Consider the following 12,311-nt stretch of genomic DNA (forward strand, 5'->3'; position numbering starts at 1 on the left):
CTGGCATTCCCCAACGCTACGTCAACATATTTTGTCCAGAGGGAAGACCAGACTTCTTCAGCCTGGCATTCCCCAACGCTACGTCAACATCTTTGTCCCAGAGAAGACAGGACTCCTTAGCCTGCATTCCCCAAACGCTACGTCAACATCTAGTCCCAGTGAAGACAGACTTCCAGCCTGGCATTCCCCAACGCTTACGTTCAACATCTTGTCCAGAGAAGACAGATTTCTTTAGCCTGCATTTCCCCAACGCTACATCAAACAATCTTGTCCAGAGAAGACAACTTCTCAGCCTTGCATTCCCAACGCTACTGTCAACTCTTGTCCCAGAGAAGGACAGGAACTTTCTTGAGCCGCATTCCCCAACGCTACGTCAACATCTTTTGTTCCCAGAGGAGACAGGACTTCTCAGCCTGCATTCCCAACGCTACGTCAACATCTTGTTTGTCAAGGCAGCAACAAACTTTCGCCTTCCAGGAGAAAGATGTCAATCAGTATAGGGACGCCTAATTTGGTTAATCGGCGTTCTCTGTACCTCGATGTTGACTTAATTGGCCTAGTTTTAGCCTACTAGATTCAGGAAAGTGACTTTGTCACAGTTTTTCAGGTCCTTAACCGCATCTCACTAATGCATTTAGGCAACAATAATATTTACACACGTTGACATATACTGGCTGACTGGTCATTACCAGAGTTCTAGGAAAACTGCAACATGTCTGATTTCATCAGTGTTTCTCTGTGAAATTAGGAATCTGACAAGATATTTCCCAGTCCAACATATTCCTTTAGGTTAATGTTACAAATGCTTGTCTTTTACCTGCTGCTGGAAATAATTACTTTTATAAACTTTGACATTCACCAGATTTTGAGGGAAGGATAATAGATGTGTGCGTGTCCATCACTGTGCCTAGTGGAAGTGAGGAATCTGACAAGACCTTACTCAACCCACATACAGTACTCAGAGGTTCCTCAGATAGGTCTTGTCTGTTCACAGACACGTAACTCAGGGTTCTCAATTGGAGATCTTGTCCGTTCACAGACAGTACGTCAGGGTTTCCTCAATGGATGGTCTTCGTCTGTTCACAGACAGTACTCAGGGTTTCTCATGGAAGGTCTTGTCTGTTCACAGACAAGTACTCAGGGTTTCTCAATGGAAGGTCTTGTCTGTTCACCAGACAGTACTCAGGGTTTCTCAATGGAGGTCTTGGTCCGTTCACAGACAGTACTCAGGGTTTCTCCAATGGATAGGTCTTGTCCGTTCACAGACAGTACTCAGGGTTTCTCAATGGTGGTCTTGTCTGTTCACAGACAGTACTCAGGGTCCTCTAATGGATGGTCTTGTCTGTTCACAGACAGTACTCAGGGTTCCTCAATGGATGGCTTGTCTGTTCACAGACAGTATCAGGGTTCTCAATGGATGGTCTTGCTGTTACAGACAGTACTCAGGGTTCCAATGGATGGTCTTGTCTGTTCCAGACAGTACTCAGGGTTTCTCAATGGATGGTCTTGTCTGTTCACAGACAGTACTCAGGGTTTCTCAATGTGGATGGTCTTGTCCGTTCACAGACAGTACTCAGGTTTCTCAATGGATGGTCTTGGTCTGTTCACAGTACCAGTTACTCAGGGTTTCTCAATGGATGGTCTTGTCCGTTCACAACAGTACTTCAGGGTTTCTCAATGGATGGTCTTGTCTGTTCCACAGACAGTACTCAGGGTTCCTCAATGGATGGTCTTGTCGTTCACAGACAGTACTCAGGGTTTCTCAATGGATGGTCTTGTCCGTTCACAGACAGTACTCAGGGTTTCCTCCAATGGATGGTCTTGTCCGTTTCACAGACAGTACTCAGGGTTTCTCCATTGGATGTCTTGTCTGTTCACAGACAGTACCTCAGGGTTCCTCAATGGATGGTCTTGTTCTGTTTCACAGACAGTACTCAGGGTTCCTCAATGGATGGTCTTGTCTTGTTCACAGACAGTACTCAGGGTTTCTCAATGGATGGTCTTTGTCTGTTCACAAGACAGTTTACTCAGGGTTTCTCCTGGATGCTCTTGTCGTTCACAGCTGCAATTAAGGGAGATGCCCGTCATAACCACAACACTTTACCTTTACATATTTAGAAACTTATAAACATACTTCAAAGTCCAGTACAGAATCTTGTTGCGGTTTTGACTTGATCATATTCAGGTCTCGAGACATGACTGATTTGTAGCAGTGGAAGAGGCCTGGTCTCATATTCTTTGACAAGCTACTGAATTCCACACATTGATGTGGGAATGAGCTCTTTGGCCAATTTAAAATAATTAACTAGCAACAGATGAATGAACAAAACAAATCCGTAGTCCTCCCGTGACCATAGTGGGTCCCAACCACAGTTTAGGAACTACTAAGATGCTGCATAACAATTCCAAGTTTGATCTAAGGGTCTGGTGTCTGGTAAAAGGACCTGATGACTTGGGGCTAGGTGTCTGGTAAAGGGTTGATTGACTTGGGGCTAGGTGTTTGGTAAAGGGTTGATTGACTTGGGGCTAGGTGTCTGGTAAAGGGCTGATTGACTTGGGCTAGGTGTTTGGTAAAGGGCTGATTGACTTGGGGCTAGGTGTCTGGTAAAGGGTTGATTGTACTTGGGGTTAGGTGTCTGGTAAAGGGCTGATTGACTTGGGGCTAGGTGTCTGGTAAAGGGTTGATTGACTTAGGGGCTAGGTGTCTGGTAAAGGGCTTGATTGACTTGGGGCTAGGTTGTCTGGTAAAGGGCTGATTGAACTTGGGGCTAGTTGCTGGTAAGGTGTGTGGCTAGTTTGTAAGGGTGATTGACTTGGGGCTAGGTGTCCTGGTAAAGGGTTGATTGACTTGGGCTTAGGTGTCTCGTAAAGGGTATTGACTTGGGGCTAGTGTTTGGTAAAGGGCTGATTGACTTGGGGCTAGGTGTTGGTAAAGGGCTGATTGACTTGGGGCTAGGGTTCTTCTGGTAAAGGGCTTGATTGACTGGGGCTAGGTGTCCTGGTAAAGGGTTGATTGACTTGGGGCTAGGTGTCTGGTAAAGGGCTGATTGATTGGGCTAGTGTCTGGTAAGGCTGATGCTGGGGTATGTCTGGTAGGCTGATTGACTTGGGGCTAAGGTGTCTGGTAAAGGGCTGATTGACTTGGGGCTAGGTGTTGTAAAGGGCTGATTGACTTGGGGCTAGGTGTCTGGTAAAGGGCTGATTGACCTTGGGGCTACGGTGTCTTGTAAAGGGTTGATTGACTTGGGGCTAGGTGTCTGGTAAAGGGCTGAATTGACTTGGGCTAGGTGGTCTGGTAAGGGTTGCATTGACTTTGGGGCTAGGTGTCTGGTCAAATAGGGTTTTGATTGACTTGGGGATAGGTGTCTGGTAAAGGGTTGATTGACTTGGCTAGGTGTCTGTAAGGGCTGATTGGACTTGGGGCTAGGTGTCTGGTAAATGTTGATTGACTTGGGCTAGGTGTTGGTAAAGGGCTGGAATTGACTTGGGGCTAGGTGTCTGGTAAAGGGTTGATTGACTTGGGGGCTAGGTGTCTGGTAAAGGTTGATTGACTTGGGCTTAGGTTCGGTAAAGGGTTTGATGACTTTGGGGCTAGGTGTCTGGTAAAGGGCTGATTGACTTGGGGATTAGTGTGTCTGGTAAAGGGCTGATTGACTTGGGGCTAGGTTGCTTGGGTAAAGGGTTTGATTTGACTTGGGGCTAGGTGGTCTGGTCAAAGGGGTGATTGACTTTGGGGCTAGTTTCTGTTAAGGGAACTGATTGACTTTGGGGCTAGGTGTTTTGGTAAAGGGCTGATTTGACTTGGGGCTAGGTGTCTGGTAACAGGGCTGTTGACATGGGGCTAGTTGTCTGGTAAAGGGTTTAATTGACTTGGGGCAGGTGTTTGGTAACGAGCTGTTGCCTTGGGGCTAGGGTCTGGTTAAAGGGCTTTGATTGGGCTAGTGCTTGGTAGGGCTGATACTTGGGCTAGGTGTCTGGTAAAGGGCTGATTGACATTGGGGCTAGGTGTCTGGTAAGGCGTTGATTGACTTGGGGCTACGTGTCTGGTAAGGGCTATGAAGGCTAGGGCTGGAAAGGGTTGATTGACTGGGGCTAAGGTGTCTGGTTAAAGGGCCTGATTGACTGGGCTAGTTGTGCTGTAAAGGGTTGATGGACTTGGGGCTAGGTGTTGGTAAAGGGTGATTGACTTGGGGTAGGGGTCTGTAAAGGGTTGATTGACTTGGGGCTAGGTGTCTGGTAAAGGGTGATTGACTTGGGGCTAGTGTCTGTAGGGTTGATTGACTTGGGGCTAGGTTCTGTTAAAGCGCTGATTGACTTGGGCTAGGTGTCTTGGTAAAGGGGTGATGACTTGGCTAGTTGTCTGGTAAAGGGTGATTGACTTGGGGCTAGGTGTCTGGTAAAGGGCCAGATGATATGACATTATGGTGTGGAGGGCACATCGTTAGTGTTGTGATCTGTTATGATATTCTCTTCTTCAGAGGACTTTGTCACTGTGAATAGGTTTAATAGAGCCAGGGTAAATGAGCTGCCAAACAACTATTCTCAGTTGATTATCAGCCATATGGAAGCTATTGTGTTGTTCATGACGTTGCCCTCTTTGGGTACAGCGAGCACATCCCCCTCTCTCTGTCTCCTACACTCAGCTGCTGCGACCTCAGGTCGTAAATTCCTGGAGGAGATTATCTCCTCGTGCCACAGTATAGAGAGAGAGTGAGTTTTCATAGAGAGAACAAAGGAATTTCTTCCACCTCACAGAACTTGAGGTGCCGAACAACATTTATGTCTGGAGAAGGTATAAAAGATTGGTGAAGAATCCAGCTACGAACTAGTCCGTTTGGTACAATTTTGTGAAACTCATGAGACACAATACGGCAACATTACCATAACGCTGTTTATACAATAGCCTCAGATATGAGGCTTACATCTAATTGTTGATAAGAGAATGAGTGAGGATGATACTGTTTGGAAATTGTGTAATGTGAATTGGACTGTTTTATGACGGAAACTCCAATTCCCTTTGGAGTTAACTAAATCAGAGGACCGCCATGAGCACAGTTACGGCGGGCGTCCTGGGACAGGCCCTTTTTCTGCTCTTCCGAATAAAACCCCACCCGGTTTTCTATCACCAGACCAGCTTACCTCGATAATGAACGGCCAAGGTTTGAGAGGAGGCCATAAACCTGGAGTATAAGCTAAGGTTTGAGTAGATGGCTGAATCTTTAACCATACCACGTGGTTAAACTCTTAGACTATCGATAACGACAGATAAGAAACAAGTCTTGATATGAATTACTAGTCTGCAGATAGGAATTCGATTCATTGAACGCGAAGACCGACAACCGCCGAAACATCTATGCTATAACGACATGAATGAATGTCTCTGAACTATCCATTCTAACCACGACAGAGGCGGGACAAACTTTTCAACAGAGATCACGACGACACACTGAGCGTAAATATATATATTGATTGCAATTATTCCCGAATGAGTGAGCATCCATGTGCAAAGGATTAGCATTTCAATTGTTATAGTTATCAACTTTGTAGTGTCTCATCTCAGTTGACCCCCACTTCCCTTTGTGTCCACCAAGCCACGATACCGGTTTATCCCACAAGAGGAAACTCCGTCATCATTTCCTTGTTACCATCTACTGTTTGTTTATGCATTTCTGTGAATTACTAAGTAAATAAATGATTTTAAGACAATTGATGTATGGATGACTCATAGTGAAGACTGGGTTCGTGCAGATAACCAACAATTTACGACGTTTGGAATGAGATTAACATGAGGTAAATAATTCATTAATTCGAAGACTAAGTTATCAGATATTCAAATATCTGAAAGTTTAGGAAAATTATAACTTTATAATCTGAATATTTTCCTTGGTGCCCCAACTTCCTAGTTAATTACAGTTACATGATTAATCAGTTTAATCGCGTAATAATAATTACAGAGAGTTTTTTGATAAATAAGTCTTCAGTTTAATGATGCCAAAGACACGACAGTGTGCAAGGTGGATAAATATTGATGTACACCCTGCCTTAATGAACAGCAGGAAGATTTCCTCTAGGAAGCATGTTATTGAGTGTGTCTTCGTGTCCTTTGGCACATTAACTCACCTGTCCTCCAAACCACACGACTAGAGTACAAGCCAATGCACCATTAAGATGTATTTCCACCTCTTTAAGGAATACCTAGGATAGGATAAAGTAATCCTCCTAACCCCCCCCTCCCCTTAAATGAGTTAGATGCACTATTGTAAAGTGGTTGTTCCACTGGATATCATAAGGTGAATGCACCAATTTGTAAGTCGCTCTCGGATAAGAGCGTCTGCTAAATGACTTAAATTAAATGTAAATGTATTCTAGTATGTATCCATGTGAAATGCACCAACCCACACAGCTACGTTCAACAAGACTATTTTTGATTGGCTAGTTTACCGTCCATATCGGGTTGTTACATTTTAGGTTGTGTAAGCAGGAAACAGCAGCAGMTATTTAAATCAGTCCCCTCTCCACATCTTCTCTTCCACACCCTTAACTCATGAGGAATGCAGTCAGTGGAGATTTGGACCAGAAGGAAGAACACTATTTTTAAACTCACTGAACCAACTTCTCCCCTCCCAACACATTAGCCATCACGTTTACACTTTGGTTTGGATGTTCTCCCAGAATCTATTCAGTTAAGACAAATTTAGGGCCCTTTAAAGACACCTAGATGAGCCAGTTCCTGGATTGATCTGATCTGGGTGTGATACCGGCCTACAATGCACCCGTACGTAGATCAGTCATAGTTACTAAGTTAATAACAGGCTGGTGGAGGTGACCAGAGGCAGACCTATCTCAGCACTAACAGGAGTTCTTGTGATGGTCTGGTACTGAGCAGGTCCCATCATCAAGGCAGGGAATATGATTAGATAGATGGAGACTGGTTGTATCAGGCTCCACTGCTGATGCACTGATACACACAGCTGGAAGTCTCTGGTCTAGACAGCACCATGCTGAACCCTAGTGGTGACTATTAAATGTGCACAGCCAAAGTTATATGCTGTAGACTTTTACCCCTCAAACATGATTGACCTTGAAATAATATTAAAATAATCTAAGAGAACAGAAGTGATCATTTCAGTAACACACAAGACAGGAGACAGTTTTGTTTGGGTTCTTTTCTCCCCTTTTTATTGGAAGGAAATGTGTTCTCTCAATTTGACTAGAAAAACAGGTCGATTCCATTTGTCCATCACCAGAGATTCACAAGGCCAAACAGCTGAGTGTCAAATTAAGGGTTGAATTAAAAACTTTGTACAGTATTAGTCACCCAGCTTTAAAAAATAAAACTGTTAAAAAAACACCAAGAACAAAAAAACAAACACAGGTGTGTGTAGAGGGACCYACGACGGTTGGATATAAAGGATCTTCCAGACAAACTTCAGACCAGTCTGTTTGCCCTAAAAGGTTTGACGTAATGGGTTACATTCCTGTACAGAGTCCATCCCAAGTGTGCGTGTGTCTGAGTGAGTGTGTGTTCACCGAATCCTCTTCTGCTGGCGAGCGCGGTAGATGTCGTGAACGGGTGGGGCCACAGCGCCCTTGTCCTCCTCTTCATCAGAGTCTGCGTTGGGTCTCTTTTCAGTGACTTGGTCATGGCATGGTTCTCCATGAGCCGTTCCCTTCTCCGCCGGCATCAGGCTGCCTGCCCGTTATCAACTCTACTGCTGCATCTACAGCTGAGAAGAGAGGGAGGGAGAGAGATATATGTATCAACATTATGTGTGCTATTCAGGCAAAGGAAAATCTAAAGGAAAGCTTGGTGAAATCTGACAGTTCCAAAGCTACTTACTCTCTGTAGTGTACATCTCCTGAAGCTCTCCATCAGTTCATCCACCTGCACAAAAGGCCCCTGTAGAAACACCACAACATCAGCACAACAATCACATGAAGTCATCAACTGTTGGCACTGTGATGTCACCAACAGTGAGTGGTGGGGTGTTGGTACTGTGATGTCACTGTGATGTCACCAAAATTGAGCGGTGGGGTGTTGGTACTGTGATGTCACCAACAGTGAGCGGTGGGTGTTGGTACTGTGATGTCACCAACAGTGAGCGGTGGGTGTTGGTACTGTGATGTCACCAACAGTGAGCGGTGGGTGTTTGTACTGTGATGTCACCAACAGTGAGCGGTGGGGTGTTGGTACTGTGATGTCCACAACAGTGAGCGGTGGGGTGTTGGTACTGTTGATGTCACCAACAGTGAGTGGTGGGGGTGTTGGTACTGTGATGTCACTGGTGATGCCACCAACAGTGAGTGTGTGGGTGTTGGTACTGTGATGTCACTGTGGATGCCGCCAACAGTGAGTGGTGGGGTGTTGGTACTGTGATGTCACTGTGATGCCACCAACAGTGAGTGGTGGGGTGTTGGTACTGTGATGTCACTGTGATGCCACCAACAGTGAGTGTGGGGTGTTGGTACTGTGATTGCCGCCAACAGTGAGATGGTGGGTGTTTGGTACTGTATGTCACTGTGATGCCACCAACAGTGAGTGGTGGGGTGTTGGTACTGTGATGTCACTGTGATGCACCAACAGTGAGTGGTGGGGTGTTTGGACTGTGATGCCGCCAACAGTGAGTGGTGGGGTGTTGGTACTGTGATGTCACTGTGATGCCACCAACAGTGAGTGGTGGGGTGTTGGTACTGTGATGTCACTGTGATGCCACCAACAGTGAGTGGTGGGGTGTTGGTTACTGTGATGTCACTGTGATGCCACCAACAGTGAGTGGTGGGGTGTTGGTACTGTGATGCCGCAACAGTGAGTGGGGGGTGTTGGTACTGTGATGCCACCAACAGTGAGTGGTGGGGTGTTGGTACTGTGATGTCACCAACAGTGAGCGGTGGGTGTTTGGTACTGTGATGTCACCAACAGTGAGTGGTGGGGTGTTGGTACTGTGATGTCACTGTGATGCCACCAACAGTGAGTGGTGGGTGTTTGGTACTGTGATGCCGCCAACAGTGGAGGTGGGGTGTTGGTACTGTGATGCCGCCAACAGTGAGTGGTGGGGTGTTGGTACTGTGATGTCACCAACAGTGAGCGGTGGGTGTTGGTACTGTGATGTTCACCAACAGTGAGTGGTTGGGTGTTGGTACTGTGATGTCACTGTGATGCCACCAACAGTGGATGGTGGTGTTGGTACTGTGATGCCGCCAACAGTGAGTGTGGGTGTTGGTACTGTGATGCCGCCAACAGTAGTGGTGGGGTGTTGGTACTGTGATGTCACCAACAGTAGTGGTGGGTGTTTGGTACTGTGATGTTCCACAACAGTGAGTGGTGGGCTGTTTGGTACTGTGATGTCACTTGATACCCAACGTGAGTGTGGGGTGTTAGTACTGTGATGTCACCAACAGTGAGTGGTGGGTGTTTGGTACTGTGATGTCACCAACAGTGAGTGGTGGGGTGTTATGTACTGTGATGTCACAACAGTGAGTGGTGGGCTGTTAGTACTGTGATGTCACCAACAGTGAGTGGTGGGCTGTTGGTACTGTTGATGTCACCAACAGTGAGTGGTGGGGTTGGTACTGTGATGTCACCAACAGTGAGTGGTGGGCTGTTAGTACTGTGATGTCACCAACAGTGAGTGGTGGGGTGTTGGTACTGTGATGTCACCAACAGTGAGTGGTGGGGTGTTGGTACTGACCACGAAGCAGTGGGGTGGAAGAGCTAGCTTCCTCAGGATGACTGCGGCCGGGGGGACCGGGAACACCCCCCCTGGAACAGGGTGCAGTCCTGGAGCTGTGGGGCGAGACCAGAGCATGTGAGAGGAGCTGGAGTGGAGTGTGCCCAATTTGACTGGAGTGTGGAGCAGATTCCAAAGGCTCGGAGCGTCGTAGGTAAAGGTACCTACTAGCCAGGTGTCTTTGGTGGTAGGGGTAGAGGAGGGATAGGTACATACTAGCCAGGTGTCTTAGGTGGTAGGGGTAGAGGAGGGGGTAAGGTACCTACTAGCCAGGTGTCTTTAGGTGGTAGGGGTAGAGGAGGGGGTAAGGTACCTACTAGCCAGGTGGGTAGCTGGTAGGGGTAGAGGAGGAGGTAACGTACCTACTGCCAGGTGTGGTAGGCTGGTAGCGGTAGAGGAAGGGTAAGTTACCTACTATGCAGGATGAGTGTGTAGATGGTAGGCGTGTAAGGAGGGTTAAGGGTAACCATATGAGCCCGAGGGTTGGTCGAATTTGAGTAGGGGTAAAGGGGGGATAAGGTAACCTAGCTAGCCAGGTGTGGAGTGGTTAGGGGTAGAGGAGGGATAGGGTACCTACTAGCCAGGTTGTCGTAGCTGGTAGGGGTAGAGGAGGGATAAGGTACATACTACCAGGTGTCGTGAGCCTAAGAGTTAGGGGTAGGGAGGGGTAAGTAGCCTACTACGCTGGGTGTCGTAGGCTGGTAGGGGTAGACGGAGGGATGGGGAACGGGTACCTTCTAAGCCAAGCGTTAGGTGGTAGCTGGTTAGGGGGTAGATGGAGGAGGTATAAGGCTACAGCTAGCGAACCGGTGGTTGGTGCTGGTTCAGACGGGTATGAGGAGGGGGTAAAGGTAGCCATACTAAGCCAGGTAGTGGTGTAGGCTGTTGTAGTGGTAAGGGGTGTAAGGTGACCTGATAAGCCAAGGGTGTGGTTAGCTGTGGGTTAGAGGGGAGTACTATAGAGTGAGAGGTAGGGGTAAGGGGATAAGGTACCTATAGCTCAGGTGTGTTAGGGGTGGTAGGGGTAGAAGAGGGGGTACAGGTACTAGGTTGAGCATGGTAGGGTACGATGAGTAAAGGGTAGAGGAGGGGATAAGTGTACCTTACTTATTCGACCTTAGGTGTGGTGCTGGTAGGCGGGTAGACGTAGGGGGTAAGGTACTATAGCACCAGGTGTGGTGGAGCTGTAGGGTAGAGGAGGGGTAAAGGTACCTATTAGCACAGGTGTGGTGAGCTGGTAGGGGTATGAGGAGGGGGTTTAAGTTACCTACTAGCCAGGTGTGTAGCTGGTTAGGGGTAAAGGAGGGGTTAAGGTACCTATAGCATCAGGTGTCGGTAGCTGGTAGGGGCTAAAAGGAGGGGCGTAAGGTACCTACTAGCCAGTTGTGGTAGCTGGTAGGGGGTAGAGGAGGGTAAGGGTACCTACTACAGGTGTGGTAGCTGGTAGGGGTAGAGGAGGGATAAGGTACTACTAGCCAGGTGTCTGTAGCTGGTAGGGTAAGAGGGGTTAAGGTACCTACTAGCCAGGTGTGTAGCTTGGTGGAGGTAAGGAGGGGTAAGGTACTACTAGCCAGGTTGTCGTAGCTGGTAGGGTGTGAGGAGGGTAAGGTACCTACTAGCCAGGTGTGTTTGGTGGTTAGGGTAGAGGAGGGGTAAGGTACCTACTAGCCAGGTGTGGTAGCTGGTAGGGGTAGAGGAGGGTAAAGGTACCTACTAGCCAGGTGTCGTTAGTGGTAGGGTAGAGGAGGGGGATAGTACCTACTAGCCAAGTGTCGTAGTGGTAGGGTAGAAGAGGGTAAGGTACCTACTTAGCCAGGTGTCGGTAGCTGGTAGGGGTAGAGGAGGGGTAAGGTACCTTACTAGCCAGGTGTGGTAGTGGTAGGGGTAAGAGGGGGAGGTACTACTAGCCAGGTGTTGGTACTGGTAGGGGTAGAGGAGCGGGTAATGGTACCACTAGCCAGGTGTGGTAAGCTGGTTAGGGTAGAGGAGGGTAAGGTACCTACTAGCCAGGTGTCGTAGCTGGTAGGGTAGAGGAGGGGGGTAAGGTACCCTATAGACAGGTGTGGTAGCTGGTAGGGGTAGAGGAGGGGTAAGGTACCTACTAGCCAGGGTGTGTAGCTGGTAGGGGTAGAGGAGGGGGTAAGGTACCTACTAGCCAGGTGTTGGTAGCTGGTAGGGGTAGAGGAGGGGTAAGTAACCTACTACCAGGTGTGGTAGCTGTAGGGGTTAGAGGAGGGGGTAAGGTACCTTATAGCAGGTGTGGTTAGCTGGTAGGGTAAGAGGAGGGGTAAGGTACCTACTAGCCAGGTGTCGTAGCTGGTAGGTAGAGGAGGGGGTAAGGTACCTACTAGCCAGGTGTGGTAGCTGGAGGGGTAGAGGTAGGAGTTAAGGTACTACTAGCCAGGTGTGGTTAGCTGGTAGGGGTAGAGGAGGGATAAGGTACCTACTAGCCAGGTGTGGTAGCTTGGTTAGGGGTAGAGGAGGGAGTAAGGTACCTACTAGCAGGTGTGTAGCTGTAGGGTAGGGAGGGGGATAAAGGTACCTACTAGCCAGGTGCGTAGCTGGTTAGGGTATCTCTCTCTT

At 48.0% G+C, this 12,311-nt stretch overlaps 1 long non-coding RNA gene and 1 other non-coding gene across 3 annotated transcripts; one reads left to right on the top strand and one right to left on the bottom strand.

The window, feature by feature from the left end:
* Nucleotides 1-7,148: 7,148 nt before the first annotated feature.
* LOC112077315 (uncharacterized) lies at nucleotides 7,149-10,073 on the bottom strand. Its single transcript, XR_011478105.1, has 2 exons — nucleotides 9,690-10,073; nucleotides 7,149-7,900 (listed from the first exon to the last, which is right to left on the bottom strand). It is a non-coding gene; the product is annotated as an uncharacterized protein (transcript).
* LOC139026329 (uncharacterized) lies at nucleotides 9,917-12,139 on the top strand. 2 transcript variants are annotated; one of them, XR_011478107.1, is made up of 6 exons: nucleotides 9,917-10,001; nucleotides 11,160-11,193; nucleotides 11,337-11,458; nucleotides 11,555-11,579; nucleotides 11,774-11,906; nucleotides 12,052-12,139. It is a non-coding gene; the product is annotated as an uncharacterized lncRNA (long non-coding RNA). The 2 variants fall into 2 exon arrangements; XR_011478106.1 differs by having other exon boundaries at nucleotides 9,962-10,052.
* Nucleotides 12,140-12,311: the final 172 nt, after the last annotated feature.

Source organism: Salvelinus sp. IW2-2015, unplaced genomic scaffold, assembly GCF_002910315.2.
Source record: "Salvelinus sp. IW2-2015 unplaced genomic scaffold, ASM291031v2 Un_scaffold4454, whole genome shotgun sequence".
Taxonomy (NCBI): domain Eukaryota; kingdom Metazoa; phylum Chordata; class Actinopteri; order Salmoniformes; family Salmonidae; genus Salvelinus; species Salvelinus sp. IW2-2015.